The sequence below is a fragment of the Salvelinus namaycush genome, chromosome 26, assembly GCF_016432855.1.
Source record: "Salvelinus namaycush isolate Seneca chromosome 26, SaNama_1.0, whole genome shotgun sequence".
Classification (NCBI taxonomy): domain Eukaryota; kingdom Metazoa; phylum Chordata; class Actinopteri; order Salmoniformes; family Salmonidae; genus Salvelinus; species Salvelinus namaycush.
This window is the reverse complement of record NC_052332.1, coordinates 27,676,484-27,693,350: the sequence shown is the minus strand read 5'-3', so window position 1 is coordinate 27,693,350 and position 16,867 is coordinate 27,676,484. Positions and strand designations below refer to the sequence as shown.

At 45.2% G+C, this 16,867-nt stretch overlaps 1 protein-coding gene across 1 annotated transcript in view; it reads right to left on the bottom strand.

The window, feature by feature from the left end:
* The window catches only part of LOC120021337 (lysine-specific demethylase 6B-like), a 33,508-nt gene extending 22,061 nt beyond the window's left edge, over positions 1-11,447 (bottom strand). The window contains exon 1 of the mRNA XM_038965048.1: positions 11,346-11,447. The gene's annotated coding sequence lies outside the window, so the exon portion shown is untranslated. The remainder of the gene's footprint in view (positions 1-11,345) is intronic.
* Positions 11,448-16,867: the final 5,420 nt, after the last annotated feature.

The following is a 16,867-nucleotide window of genomic DNA, read 5'->3' as shown; positions in this document are numbered from 1 at the left end:
ACCTAGCAAAGACTTATAGATGACCTGGAGCCAGTGAGTTTTAGTGACGAATATGAAGCAAGGGCCAGCCAACGAGAGCATACAGGTCGCAGTGGTGGGTAGTATATGGGGCTTTGGTGACAAAACGGATGGCACTGTGATAGACTACATCCGATTTGCTGAGTAGAGTGTTGGAGGCTATTTTGTAAATGACATCGCCGAAGTCAAGGATCCGTAGGATAGTCAGTTTTATGAGGGTATGTTCGGCAGCATGAGTGAAGGATGCTTTGTTGCGAAATAGGAAGCCGATTCCTGATTTAATTTTGGATTGGAGATGCTTAATGTGAGTCTGGAAGGAGAGTTTACAGTCTAACCAAACACCTAGGTATTTGTAGTTGTCCACATATTCTAAGTCAGAACCGTGCAGAGTAGTGATGCTAGATGGGCGGGCGGGTGCGGGCAGCGATCGGTTGAAGAGCATGCATTTAATTTTACTTGCATTTAAGAGCAGTTGGAGGCCACGGAAGGAGTGTTGTATGGCATTGAAGCTCTATGATGTTATTATGTTTATAATAATGATAATACTACTCTGTACTAAAGTACAATCCAAACCCACATGCACATAAGGAAAGACACCTCTTATATGTTCCATATGGACAGCTGTACATTGCAAGTTATTACATGCCCTAAATTATCTCTCTGTAATAAATTGTGGTTTGCAAACCAGCTCCATTCCATTCAGCTGTTTGGTACAGTAGTTGCAGTGACAAGGGAAAACAAGGCCAGCCAGCTGTGTGTGGCCATGCCCATGTCTGACCTACCTTTGAAGGAGTCTCTCCTTTCTCTCTCTTAATCCTCATCCTTCTCTCTTATCCCTAGATACTATGATGCTAAACTGAAACGCCAGTTTCGCCTGTTATGGTTTCACTACTTTTCTTATACACTGAATAAATAACTTCAAGCGCTGCCCATCCATAGGATCTGCTCAATTAATACAATTGTGTGTGCGAGTGTGTGTGTATGCTTGCATGCGTGTGTGTGTTTGCGAATGTGTGTTTGGAATCAAGTCAAATTGAGGTAAACATGCCGCCTTATTTTCAGTAAAACCTAATATCCTGACCCAGGGGACTGGCCTGTGACCCAGTGAATCAGAGTAAACACACATTGTACTCATTGTGTAAAGCAGCCAGAAACACTAATTCCTTCTTTCCCTCTCCACTGCTCCTTCACTTGTCTGGTCACTCAATCAGCCACACCCCTCCCCCATCCTCTGTGCACTTCATTCTGATGAATGGACAATCGCTCTTTCAAACAGGGGTTATGGATGGGGGGGGGGGGGGGGGGGGGACTGCTCAAAGTAGCCCTTGTGCATAGAGTTGTATGGTTTGTTAAACTCTGAAATCAATGGTTTTTGTTTGACATACACTTTAAAGTGAAAGATCTGAGTCAAAGTGTAATTCCGTTACCGTCGAATTGACCAAAGCGATATAGACTTTAGGTAGAACAAGAATTCAGAACATTTTATGAGACAAAGTTAGCAAATATATGGTCAGAGATGTTTGTGAGGGCTGCAACTATGCATTATAATATCTTGATTCTATAGTGTTCTTCCAAGTTACATATCCAATAATCTAGCACTTCTAGAGATCTATGCTCCATGGATGCATGCTTCACCATAATGTATGTCAGATCTAGTAAGTCTACAGGTACATGTCTGCCTCCAGGCTTGTGCCATTAATGAATTAGGACAACAAAGGAGGACAGGTGAGAGGGGCTTCAAGAGTGGTAACATGGTATCAGCCCTGTGTGTGTTTTTTTATGTAAAAAGAAAAATGTAACCTACATTTAACTAGGCAAGTTAGTTTAGAACAAATTCTTATTTACAATGACGGGCTACCGGGGAACTGCCTTGTTCAGGGGCAGAACGACATTTTTACCTTGTCAGCTCAGGGATTCGATCCAGCAACCTTTTGGTTACTGGCCCAATGCTCTAACCACTAGGCTACCTGCTGCCCCAATGTTTGTCTATGGAGTGAGTGTGTGCACGTGTGTGTATATGTGCGCGTGTGTGTGTGCATGTGTGTGTGTGTGTGTGAGACCGCAGAGGGATTATAGTATGTCAGCACACAGGAAATCTCTCTAATTCAGGGGGTGATAGGGTGTAGGGGAAAAATAGCTATTTTTACATCCTCCTTGTGTCCACAGGCAGAGAATAGACTTTTGCTTACTCATCTACTGTAGCTCTCAATATACAGCAAACACGGTATACACACATACACTAACCCTCTCTCACACAGATACCAGTATGCAGCACTGTGCATTGTCTCGCACACAAACATTATGCACACAAACATTATGCACACAAACATTATGCACACAAACATTATGCACACAAACATTATGCACACAAACATTATGCACACACACACACACACACACACTTAGAATAATAAAGAATGTATTGTTCATGCAAAATACATGATAGATAGACCGCTCATACAGTGTATATACAAAAGTATGTGGACACCCCTTCAAATTAGTGGATTTCGACTATTTCAGCCACACCTGTTGCTAACAGGTGAATAAAATCGAGCACAGAGCCATGCACTCTCCATAGACAAACATTGGCAGTAGAATGGCCTTACAAAAGAGCTCAGTGACTTTCAACATGGCACTGTCATAGGATGCCACCTTTCCAACAAGTCAGTCCGTCAAATGTCTGCCCTGCTAAAGCTGCCCCGGTCAACTGTAAGTGCTGTTATTGTGAAGTGGAAACCTTTAGAAGCAACAACGGCTCAGCCGCGAAATGGTAGGCCACACAAGCTCACAGAATGGGACCGCCCAGTGCTGAAGAGCGTAGCGTGTAAAAATTGTCTGTCCTCGGTTGCAACACTCACTACGGAGTACAGCGTCAGCACAATAACTGTTTGTCTGGAGCGTCATGAAATGTGACGCGTTTCAGGAAACTAGGTGTATGTCGCGGGTCACTACTTCACTTTCTTTTTAACCAAAATGTGTTTTTTGGCAGAAATGCCTTCTGGAACATATGAACTTTCATGTGCCTTAATAACAGACTTGTATGCCATCTGTAAATACGAATAAAATTGTTCAATTACGAGCCTAGTTGGTTTAGCCACAGAAAAAGACAACAATCTTCCCGCTAGCCATGATTGGCTGAGATAATGAATGGGCTGGACATGCCGAGAGATTAGTTCAGATTGGTCTGCCATATAACACACTTCTGTCTATTTGAGCTGATCAGTATGTGTAGGTAATCCTGTCTAACACAGCTTTTTTTTTAAAGTATTGCATAGTAGAACTGCATAAGTGTTGCTCTCCACTTTCTGGAGGACCAAGTTTTGAAATCAGTGGAATTAGAGCTAAGGAGACGGAGAAAACAACTGTCTCTGGATTACATCTTCAAACTAAGGGCAGCCGTGGCATTTGTGACAGGGAGAGGCGTCCATCCATGATGTATAAGGGTAAGATAGTCTAGCTAGCTACATTGTCAGATATTAGACATTTCTAATTTTGACAAAAAGTTGTTTTCATTTCAAGTTAGTGTACTGTTAGCTAGCTAGCTAACGTTAGCTGGCTGGCTCGCAAGCTAACATTACATGTATGATCTTATTATTCGTATCTCAGAGCCATTTGCTTTGCTAGTTATAGCCTAATGTTAGCTAGCTAACATTGAACCTGGTTGGTCAGCTACCTGCAGATTAATGCAGGGTAGTAACATCATCAATTGGGATTATGGTTCATTGTTGACCTAGCAAGCTAGCTACATGTCTTAACAAAATACACCACTATGCAAGTAACCATTTCAATAGACTGTCACTGCGACAACTGTTGATCGACGTAGCTGGTAAATTTGCTCTGGCTATCTACTCCGATTTCAGAGCACTCTTATCTGAGTGTGCCAGAGTGCAGAATAACTGATGAATTTACGAATGCTCAACACCCGTTGAATATGGCCGGTGTCAGTAAACGTTGGCAAAAAAGCGTAAATTGCTGCCAGTAGCACAGTTGCAGTCACCAACGCTCTGGATAACATAAAAACAGCCTAACCAGCTCTGCAAGGGCGAGTAAAATGGTCAGGTAGCTGTTCTCTCATTTGTATCTGGAATATTGTTAGACTGTTGTTGTTAGGACAGAACGCTCGGATCAACCCTTAAAGAGATGGGTGGGGCTAAAGCTTAAGAGGGTGTGAACGATGCTGAATGTTTGTAAACAAAGAAGAGCTCTCCAGTATGTACCAAAACATTCAAAGGCCCTTTTCTCAAAAGTGAGGTTATAAATTTATCAACTTTCGAAGCAGAATTACTTTCCCATTGTTCCTCAAATGCAGTGTATGATAAACCATTTTGTATCTCTGTGTCTCTGATTTTATCCAATGCAAAAAACACAATTTCAAATTTTGCTACATAAGACCAAATCAAGGCGGTTGGTCACAAACGGGTTTCCATGGCCGAGCAGCCTTACACAAGACCAAAAACACCATGTGCAATGCCAAGCGTCGGCTGGAGTGGTGTAAAGCTCACCGCCATTGGACTCTGGAGCAGTGGAAACACGTTCTCTGGAGTGATGAATCACGCTTCACCATCTGGCAGTCCGATGGACAAATCTGAGTTTGGCAGATGCCAGGAGAAAGCTACCTGCCCCAATGCATAGCGCCGACTGTAAAGTATGGTGGAGGAGAAATAATGGTCTGGGGCTGTTTTTCATGGTTCGGGCTAGGCCCCTTAGTTCCAGTGAAGGGAAATCTTCACGCTACAGCATACCATGACATTTTAGACGATTCCGTGCTTCCAACTTTGTGGCAACAGTTTGGGGAAGGCCCTTTTCTGTTTCAGTATGATAATGCCTCTGTGCACAAAGCAAGGTCCGTACATAAATGGTTTGTCGAGATTGGTGTGGAAGAACTTGACTGGCCAGCACAGAGCCTTGACCTCAACCCCATCGAACACCTTTGGGTTGAATTGGAACACCGACTGCGAGCCAGACCTAATCACCCAACATCAGTGCCCGACCTCACTAATGCTTTTGTGGCTGAATGGAAGCAAGTCCCCGCAGCAATGTTCTAACATCTAGTGGAAAGCCTTCCCAGAAGAGTGGAGGCTGTTATAGCAGCACAGGAGGGGACCAACTCCATATTAATGCCCATGATTTTGGAATGAGATGTTCGACAAGCAGGTGTCCACATACTTTTGGTCATGTCGTGTATCTCATCTCTGTCTAGTTCACATCACACACACAATACAGTATACAGAGTTGCAATGGTCAGCGTGTCTCTAGTGCTGCGTGCCTGGTGCCTGAGATCACCATAGCAATCAATAATGATTCCATTTCCTCCACAAATGCCTCTATCTGTACCCCCCCACTACTATTCTACCCCAAGCTGTGTCTCACACATGACCTCTAACACACACATGCAGGAATTATGTTTCCAATGCACAGAGAGGGAGTAGAAGGAGAGTCAGAGAGAGACAGCGAGAGAGAGAATGGGCATTTCATAAGACAAATGGAGAACTGTACTGTATAGCTGAGTGAGTGGAGGGTGGAGGAAGGGGGTGGCTCCACATTTCATCTTTAGTATCTCCAGCAGCACAACGAGAGGGACAGTCAGTCAGTCAGTCGCTTCAGTCTGCAGCCCTCCATCTGTCTCTGTCACCAAGAAGACTGGTGTCTCCATCCATGACACTCTGTCACCAGAGAAATCACTGACCTCAAACCTGACTATATCTCCATGGTAACCGGTGTCTCTGTCACCAGAGAAATGCATATCCCTCTCCGGGGCAACCTCGGTCTCTTACTGTGACCCCCTGCCAGTGTGTGTATGTGAGAGAGGAGAAGGAGCATTCGAGTCTTACCTTGCTGCTGAGTGCTGTGAGAGAGAGAGAGAGAGGGAGAGACAGTCTCTCTGGTCCCAGCTGTGTGAAGATGCCACTCACTCAGGGAGAGCGAGACAGCAGCCCACTTCAGCTTCAGCCTGACGTCCCGTTAAACAGAACGGGCATCCACTACCTCTGCTAGCCGGCACACACATACACGCACAGGAGAGAGGGAGGAGAAACCACTGTCAGGTAGGACACAGATGTGAGGACATGAAAGGGGTTATTGTCTGAAAATAAGGTATGTATTGCCATTCCATTCTTCCATCTTGTCATTCCTCTCTTGTCCTCCCCTCTCCCCCCTCTCTTTCCCTCTTTCTCTCTCGCCCCCTCTCTGTCACAAACACTGTTTTCTCTGGCGTTTCTCCCCTCAGTAGACAGACAAAGAAAGGGAAGGAATGGCTCAGTAGAGAAGGCAGAGAGGAAGAGAGAGAGAAGCGAGAGTGAGGATTGCCCTGCCCCCTTTGACCAACCAGTCGGATTTCATTTATTTTTGCCTTCCTTTCTCTGGCCACTCCCATAACGCCTCATCACATCTCCTATTCCAGCCCCATTCAACAAGACTGATTCCTGTCTACCTCACTCCTTCTCTCATTCTATCTCTCCACATGTATGCCTCTCTCTCTCTCTCTCTCTCTCTCTCTCTCTCTCTCTCTCTCCACATGTCTGTCTCTCTCTCTCTCTCCAAATGTCTGCCTCTCTCTCTCTCCACATGTCTGCCTCTCTCTCCACATGTATGCCTCTCTCTCTCTCTCTCTCTCTCTCTCCACATGTATGCCTCTCTCTCTCTCCACATGTCTGCCTCTCTCTCTCTCCACGTCTGCCTCTCTCTCTCTACATGTCTGCCTCTCTCTCTCCACATGTATGCCTCTCTCTCTCTCTCCACATGTCTGTCTCTCTTTCTCTCCACATGTCTGCCTCTCTCTCTCTACATGTCTGCCTCTCTCTCTCTCTCTCTCTCCACATGTCTGTCTCTCTCTCTCTCCACATGTCTGCCTCTCTCTCTCTCCACATGTCTGCCTCTCTCTCTCTCCACATGTCTGCCTCTCTCTCTCTCCACATGTCTGCCTCTCTCTCTCTACATGTCTGCCTCTCACTCTCTCTCCACATGTCTGCCTCTCTCTCTCTCTCTCTCTCTCTCTCTCTCTCTCTCTCTCTCTCTCTCTCTCTCTCTCTCTCTCTCTCTCTCTCTCCACATGTCTGTCTCTCTCTCTCTCTCCACATGTCTGCCTCTCTCTCTCTCTCCACATGTCTGTCTCTCTCTCTCTCCACATGTCTGCCTCTCTCTCTCTACATGTCTGCCTCTCTCTCTCCACATGTATGCCTCTCTCTCTCTCTCTCTCTCCACATGTCTGTCTCTCTCTCTCTCCACATGTCTGCCTCTCTCTCTCTCCACATGTCTGCCTCTCTCTCTCTCCACATGTCTGTCTCTCTCTCTCTCCACATGTCTGCCTCTCTCTCTCTACATGTCTGCCTCTCTCTCTCCACATGTATGCCTCTCTCTCTCTCTCTCTCTCCACATGTCTGTCTCTCTCTCTCTCCACATGTATGCCTCTCTCTCTCTCCACATGTCTGCCTCTCTCTCTCTCCACATGTCTGCCTCTCTCTCTCTCTCCACATGTCTGCCTCTCTCTCTCTACATGTCTGCCTCTCACTCTCTCTCCACATGTCTGCCTCTCTCTCTCTCTCTCTCTCTCTCTCTCTCTCTCTCTCTCTCTCTCTCTCTCTCTCTCTCTCTCTCTCTCTCTCTCTCTCTCTCTCTCTCTCTCTCTCCACATGTCTGTCTCTCTCTCTCTCTCCCCATGTCTGCCTCTCTCTCTCTCCACATGTCTGTCTCTCTCTCTCTCCACATGTCTGCCTCTCTCACTCTCTCTCTCGTCCTGTATCCTTGGCAACAAATGATATAATTTACCCCAGAGTCAAGATCAAGACTCTGCCTTACAGAGACACCTTTCCTTCACTGTGTGCTTGTGTGTGTGTGTGTGTGTGTGTGTGTGTGTGTGTGTGTGTGTGTGTGTGTGTGTGTGTGTGTGTGTGTGTGTGTGTGTGTGTGTGTGTGTGTGTGTGTGTGTGTGTGTGTGTGTCTGTGAGGGCTGCACCTGACTGTCTGCATCCCTCTGCTATTTGTGTGTGTGTGTGTGTGTGTGTGTGTGTGTGTGTGTGTGTGTGTGTGTGTGTGTGTGTGTGTGTGTGTGTGTACATTTGTGTATGTTTGTGCATGCATACACCAGTTTCTAGGGAAATTAAAGCATAAGTAAGGTTTGTATGCTCTGGCGTCTGACTTGTTTTTTAATTAGCATGTGGATTTGAGTGCAGAGGGAGTGTGATTGTGCATCTCTCTGACACTCTCTCTCTCTCTCTGTGTGTGTGTGTGTGTGTGTGTGTGTGTGTGTGTGTGTGTGTGTGTGTGTGTGTGTGTGTGTGTGTGTGTGTGTGTGTGTGTGTGTGTGTGTGTGTGTGTGTGTGTGTGTGTGTGTGTGTGTGTGTGTGTGTGTGTGTAAATGGCCCTTGAGATATATGAGTGTCAATGTTATTATGACATTCCCATTATTATTACCCATTCATTAGTTCAGATGTCGTTATGTGGGTTGTGTTATGTGGGTTGTGTTATGTGGGTTATGAAAAGGGAAAAACATCTAAAATCTGTTATTAATTGCATCTCTTTTTAACATCTGGAAAGATAAACATCTAAGAGGATAAGTCGCCTCTAAACTGTGATGTGGGCCTTTAGATGTTCATAAAGAACTGAAGATCCCCCGCTGCTGCAAGAAGCCCTGCTCCACTGACTTATTATTCAATCACACTACTAAACAAGTTACATTCCTTTCCTGAATAACCTTGTTCTTAGTCAACTCCTCCTCATCCACTATCTATATTTTCCCTCTCCTCCATCCCTTCCCTTCTCTCCTCTCTTCCTATCTCCTCTCTCAAGTCAGGTGCCAGCTCCAGGGGTGAGACTGACCCTCCCACTCCTTCAGAATGAGTTTATACTAGAAGACATGTTGGCCTCAGTGACCAACCAGCCATGGTGCAGAATAACACTGAGCACAATAGACATCTGCCAATGGAAGTCATATGCTTACAATTCTCCTATTTTAGTTGCCTCAATAGACAATAGTCTCAAAGTTTGCAAAAATGTTGAGGTTAAAGCAAAATGTCTTTGCACTGTCAAACCCTGGCTTTGAACTTTTCTGTAAATGACTCAAGAACAGTAGTGTCCCTCAACCAAAGAGGCAGAGACAACTGATTCTAATACAGCAACAATCCTCACCATGTTACGCTACACTGACACACTGAACAATGTGTTTGTATCAGCCTGCTGGTGGCATAGCAACCCAATGCAGATGTGTTTCCCTCTGTGTGGGTGAACATGGCGGAGCCTCTACAGTCAGTGCAGGAATCACAATGATACTATCTTATATGGGGGGGATGAGCTGCACCACCACACCACACCTGGCTCTGATCACACCTACACAAATAGAACAAACTGAAAGAGAGGGAGCTGGGAAAGTGAGGGCTTTCTCTTCTCAGTACTTAGGGTTGCAACATTCTGGTAACGTTCTCAAATTGCCCAGGTTTTCCAGATATCCTGGTTGTAGGATTTCCTGCTGATCGGGAATCTTCCAACTGGGATTTCTGAAAAACTTAGGAATTTTGGAAAATGTACTGAAATTTTGTACCCCTACTTCTCAGTCAGACCTATAATACATAACTACACAATTCACCCTGAAATACAGACGGACATGGTAGCAAACAGACAAACTGACACATACACCCTCAACACCACAAACACTGATGTGTATGTAGCCTACTGTAGGTAATCCATGTTTTTAAGACAATGTAAAGGCTGATGCTGACCTGAGTTGACACAAAGCAGAAAGCATGAGATGAATATAAATTGCTTTTCTAAAAATAACTTTCTACAGCTTTGCTCTCCGTCCCCTTCTTTCCCACATCTACCTTCTCCTTCTCTCCAAAATGGAGGCTTCTTCCTCTGTATGCTCCAGAAAGCACAGACCTCAGAGGGGTACTGGAATGTACCACTGCAGGCTTGGAACAGGGGGGACGGAGGTGAGCGTCTTTTTTTACCAACAGAACAGGTGGCAACAACACCAACAGACCAGGTGGCATTTCAAAGACGACAACAGTGAAGGAGTGTGTGTGTGGTTGTGTGTTAGTGAGGGTGTCTGTGTATGTGTGTGTGTTAACGTGTGTCAGAGAAAGTGTCTGGGCGAGTACATCCAAAGGGCTGGTTGTCATGGTGACAATCACTAGGAACATGCATTGGCAGGGCAGGCACTGTATGATCTGTGACACTGCAGGGGGTGGAGGGGCTGTGTCCTCAGACAGCCGTCACACTGACCTCTAACCTCAGCCTACTGACCTCTAACCCCAGCCTCTAATAACAAATACAAACATTTACCACTAAATTCCTGCAATGAAACACAAACACCCACACAAATCTGACCACCTGGAACCTATTTGGGAGGAAATTAAAACAGACAGCTGGTGTGTGTGCTGAACATTAACCTCATAATAGAATCACCATGGTCAAGTGGTTGGGTGTACTGGTTGGTAACCAGTTGTGGACACAGAAGAAACGCATCCTGATGCCCAGAGTGTGTGCTAGGGTGTTAGTATCCACATGGGTGAGTTGTTGTGATTTAACGAGGGGGAACAAGGCTATTCTTTACTCATTCTATTTGCAACCACCAGAGGAGAGTGAGTCACTGTACTGTATAAATACTGCACTAAATGTGGGTCAACGATGCCCAACCATTTTTAGCACAAGGAAGACACCAGCGTCTTCAGCCCACTATCAGGCTCCCTGTCTGGGCTGTGCACACTAGGAAAACCCCTGGCAAGCTTGAATCTAAAAGGCCTGCATTGTCATTAAACTTCTGAACAATACACTGGGTATATCCAATTCATTTTAACCCCATAACATATTTTAGCAATAAACTGGCAAGCAGCACTCCCTATTGGAAAGCTTTCTATTGACACTATGTTAATCACCTCCAGCACGGGAATATAAGGTTACTATCTCTGTTTTACTACCGTGTCACAGCAACCAAACACACTCATCAACACAGACCAAAAACACTGTTGCTATAAAGTGCAAGTCGATGCCTGAGTCTAAACAGAGGCTTAGAGACAAATCAGCTGACTGTGTTTATGTACAGTGTGTGTGTGGGCCTGTGTGCATATGCATGTGTGTGGGTGTACATGTGTGTGTGTGTGTGTGTGTGTGCATGCTTAACTGTGCTGCACAATCTGCAGACATAGACAGAATACAGTATGTACACATTAAGCTACAGTTTGTGCATTGTGCTGTAGTCAGATATGAACACAGACTTACAGACATGTCCCAACACACAAACACCAATAGACGTACCATAACAATATTTGCAAAAAGGCATACACAATTGCACACCTACTGTACACATACACACATACACACATTTCTTGTTTTACCTGTTATTTCCTTTGTTTTCACCCCTTGGCTCCTCTCCCTTTTCCTCTGTCCTCCTCCTCGTCTCCCCCAATCCTCTCCTCTTTCTCTCGTCCCTCTCCTCTTCTCCTGGTTCCCTCTCCTCTCTGATGCTCAGGCTCTAACACCAGACTGATCCACGTGCAGAGACCAGAGGGGCGGGGCCACACACCGCCATTTAATTCACACCAGCCAATGAGGAAGGAGGGTCTCCTGTCAATCATCCAACATTAAAAGGAGGAGGGGACAAAGACAAGTTCGTTTTGCATGTCCCGGTGCCCCGGGTGGGAGAAGTTTGTTCATTTTAGACCATTCCATTGGTCCTTAACTGAAATCTCCTCCCACCCGAGGCACCGGGACATGCAAAACGAACCTCACCAATGAAAGATAGAGGGTGTGTGTGTGTATTTGGAATAAAGCCAACAGAACTAGAAGCTATTTTTAAACCACCACACTGTGGTAGCAAAGACTCCATTTTCTCTCTGGCAGATATTCCCCAAATCATACAGCATCCTCCATACTCAGTAATGACAACTGTAAAGCTTTCCATCAATACATTTATTTAAAGAAGTGACAGCAATGCTCCTACTGTCCCCTTACTGTATTCAAGTGTTGGAATCAGTTGTATTGTGCTCCAATCAGAGGGACTAACTCTCTCCTTTCATACTGTATGAGACAAGCACTTTATTATTCATTATTATTCAGAGTGACTTACAGTAGTGAGGCCATACATTTTAATACTGGTCATCCATTGGCATTGAACCCACAACCCTGTTGTTGCAAGAACCTGCAAGAATGTTCTACCAACTGAGCCACACAGGACCCCTTTTTCTCCCAAACATAAGATTCACATGCACTGAATCTTGTCTCGAATACTGTGTGAGCTCACAAAACCTTCAGTGCAAAAGCGCCACAAGAGAGCAATAAAGTGCCATGGGAAGCTAATGACTGGGATTTCAATTATGTCAGAGGGTAAGACATTACATATGTCACGATAAATCATTTGCAGACAATATATTGGAGGAATATAGAGTCATACTGGCAAAGTAGGAGGCTGCACAGACTGTCCTCTGATGGCTGTGTAAAAATGTATGTCTGTGTGATTAATGCGGAGAGAGGTGATTATGTGCGTGGCTCTGGCAGACAGACATTGGAATGAGGGATGACCAATAAGTCGTTAGAGGGCGGCTGACCAGGCCAGCAGCACTGGACCCACAGGATGTCAGGTGACTTCTACATGGTCCGGGGGAGGCGGGGCAGGGGGCACTGGGTTTATGTAGGGAGGGTCTTGGTTACATGACTCACAGCGCATACCCTCTAGAGCTGCCTCTCACTGGCCCCTTCTCCTCACCTCACCCATAATCAACCAATACACCAGAGACACAGAGAGAGTAAGAGTAGTAGATAGACACAACTTCTGAAGGACAGAGAGACAGAGGGAGAGTCAGTGAAAAACACAGAAGGAGCTAGAGAGAGGAGAGAGAGAGCGAGAGAGAGAAGAGAGAGCGAGAGAGAGAGAGAGAGAGAGAGAGAGAGAAGAGAGAGCGAGAGAGAGAGAGAGAGAGAGAGAGAGAGCGTAGATTCCAATGAGTCCAGCTGACTCCCCTTAGCAACAGCCCCAATGCTGTCTCTACCCTATTGGCCAGCCATCTACTCACAGCACAACCCCAAGTGGGCATATCAGCCAATCAGCAGGCCTTGCCGCAGAGCTGGATTCCATTTTCACCATGGAAACTGAACATTACACTCTCCATGTGTGAGTCGTGTAACATGGACCCTCATCCTGGCACTCACACATACACACAGCTTGAATGTTATGTGTCTCTTTCGACCACTTGGCCATCTTGAAAAGCAAATCCAGTGGCTACTTATTTGTATACACTATACATGCTGCATATAGCATAGTGGCTGCCGTGCTGTGGCTGCATAATGTTGATGGTGAAATGCTGTGCATTCAGACACAGTATTATGAATCTGTGGAGGTGAATATATTGTAGTAATTGAAGAATCGATACTTGTAGCAAGAGATGATTTGTGAATGCAAATGAGAGCTTGCTTCATTTACTCTCATGGATTTGTTTATTTTGGTCATCAATGCTAAAGGATGCAAATAGTGTCTGTGTGTGTACACAGGAATGTGGATCACACAATCATAGACTATTTGAGTAATATTCATAATTTGGTTGAGCTATCTCTTTAAAGGGATACTGCGAGATTCCAAGATGTAGGTAGTTTTCTACTTACCCAGAGTCAGAAGAACTCATGTATACCATTTTTATGTCTCTGCGAGCAGTTTGGAGATGATTGAAGTTAGGATATCGTTAGTTTAGCGCAATAGCTGGAAGTCTACCGGTACAGTAGCCAGCTCCTCTCAAAAGCAGAGAAATATACCTTCAAACTACTCCAAAGCTGTGTGGTTGGTCATTTATCGTCTTACAAAGCTATACTCAGTAATCAATATTTTATTAATATGTTAATGTTTAATCCTGGCTCTTCATCACTTTGTGGTTTATGTGTCGGTCTCTACTTGCCTGACTACCCAAACTCCTTGCTCTGGCCAAACGCTACATGACGCCCATGGATGTTAGTTTCTTCTCTGCAATGAGTCTGGATCTGACTACATCTGATGATTTCTAGAATGAAAATCCATTTTAGTGTCACATCTGCTCCTGCAACGCCCTCTACTGCTCATCCTGTGTCTCCTTGATCTGCTGCCACTCCCCCAGTACTCTCTCCCTCTCCCTCTGTGTGTGTGTGTGTGTGTGTGTGTGTGTGTGTGTGTGTGTGTGTGTGTGTGTGTGTGTGTGTGTGTGTGTGTGTGTGTGTGTGTGTGTGTGTGTGTGTGTGTGATTGTGTGGGCGGAGACAGGTGTGCTGGAGTCAGAGCAGATCCTCACCAGCTGCAACCTGTTCCATAATCAAGACCTCTACAAATACTCAGCCCTGCCACTTCCACTCTGCCAGATTGTAATCTCTGCTCAGTCAATCTACGTTTCTAGCCGTTTGATACTATTCAGATCCTGTTGTGCCTGTTTTCCTTGCCTGACACTGTTTTCCTCTCTGCTGCAGTTCTGCCCGCTCTGACTCTGGTCCCTGTCTCCAGTCCCACGTCTCGTCATCCTGCTACTCTGTCCTGGATTCCCCACTCTACTACTCCCTTGGATTCCCTTCTGGACCTGCATACCCTGTCTCAACCCCTCTTGCCTCAGCCTCCGCACCTGGTTTCCAGCAACCTACTTCCCCTGACCTGCACTCCATCTCCCCCCTGTGTGTCAATAAATACCTTTTGGTTACTTAATCTCAGATTCTCGGCTGAGTCTGCTCTTGGGTTCCACTCCCCATAACATTTAGAGTGTCTGATTGGTCCCAGAAACTGTTGGGTTGGGCCAGAGCCAGAACACAGGTGGGTAAAGGGGCATTTTTTTTAATTGTCATTGGCTTTGATACTGATTAGTTTAAAAAAAGACTCATTTTGACACATCACCATAAACGACTTCAATGATGGAAGTCGCAGACTGAAGTATGTAGCGAACGATATAGAAGCGGAAGAATTCCGTTTGAGTCGTCAGGCAAGGTCTCTATCCCTCTAGTGGTCTATGCCAATCATAATCCTCTCGTATTCCCGCAAAAGACTAGTTCCACAAATCGCTGACTCCTTAGCTGGGGTGTGATATTGAAGGAGTTTCCCCTTGAAATCCGTCATGTCCATGGTAAAGAACTTGGTGGTTGATTGTCTATCGAGGGTGGGCAGACAATATAAATTATATCCAGCCAGTGAGACCTGGCGAGCATTTGTTTGGCTGCATGTTTTGCCATATCGGATATTGCGCTCGTCCCGAGGGAATAAGTATATAAGGAAATAATAGTATAAGGAAGTAATAGGAAAATACAGTGCCATTGGAAAGTACTCAGACCCCTTGATTTTTTCCACATTTGTTATGTTACAGCCTTATTCTAAAATGGATGAACTAAATAAAAATCCTCAGCAATCTACACACAATACCCCATTATGATAAAGCGAAAACAGGTTTTTACAAATGTATTAAAATGACCCTTTGCTATGAGACTCGAAATTGAGCTCAGATGCATCCTGTTTCCATTGATCATCCTTGATATGTTTCTACAACATGATTGGAGTCCATCTGTGATAAATTCAATTGATTGACATGATTTGGAAAGGCACACGCCTGTCTATATAAGGTCCCACAGTTGACGGTGCATGTCAGAGCAAAAACCAAGCCATGAGGTCGAAGGAATTATCTGTAGAGCTCCGAGACAGGATTGTGTTGCAGCACAGATCCGGGGAAGGGTATCAAAACATTTCTGCAGCATTGAAGGTCCCCAAGAACAAGTGGCCTCAATCATTCTTAAATGGAAGAAGTTTGGAACCACCAAGACTCTTCCTAGAGCTGGCCGCCCGGCCAAACTGAGCAATCGGGGGAAAAGGGCCTTGGTCAGGGAGGTGACCAAGAACCAAATGGTCACTCTGACAGATCTCTAGAGTTCCTCTGTGGAGATGGCAGAACCTTCCAGAAGGACAACCATCTCTACAGTACTCCACCAAACAGGCCTTTATGGTAAAGTGGCCAGAAGGAAGCCACACCTCAGTAAAAGGCACCTGACAGCCTGCTTGGTGTTTGTCAAAAGGCACCCATAGACTCTCAGACCATGAGAAACAAGATTCTCTGGTCTGATGAAACCAAGACTGAACTCTTTGGCCTGAATGCCCAGCATCACGTCTAGAGGAAACCTGGCACCATCCTTACGGCGAAGCATGGTGGTGGCAGAATCATGCTGTGGGGATGTTTTTCAGTGGCAGGGACTGGGAGACTAGTCAGGATCGAGGCAAAGATGAAAGGAGCAAAGTACAGAGAGATCCTTGATGAAAACCTGCTCCAGAGCTCTCAGGGCCTCAGACTGGGGTGAAGGTTCACCTTCCAACAGGACAACGACCCTAAGCACACAGCCAAGACAATGCAGGAGTGGCTTCGGGAAAAGTCTCTGAATGTCCTTGAGTGGCCCAGCCATAGCCTGTATTTAAACCTGAAAATAGCTGTGCAGCAACGCTCCCCATCCAACCTGACAGAGCTTGAGAGGACCTGCAGAGATGAATGGGAGAAACTCCCCAAATACAGATGTGCCAAGCTTGCAGCGTCCTACCCAAGAAGACTTGAGGCTGTAATCGGTGCCAAATATGCTTCAACAAAGTACTGAGTAAAGGGTCTGCATACTTATGTAAATGTAATTTTCAGTTTTTAATATTAATACATTTGCAAAAATTTCGAAACCTGCTTTTGCTTTGTCATTATGGGGTACTGTGTGTAGATTGATGAGGGAAAAATTATTATTTATTTAATAAATTTTAGAATAAAATAGATCAGTGACACAAAATATTAATTTAAATCATTTTAATTTCATGCTGTAACACAACAAAGGCACTGTATAAAAAGTGAAATGTTCCCTCTGTTTCAAATCTTCTGAGCTTTACTTAAAAAAATGAAACAAAT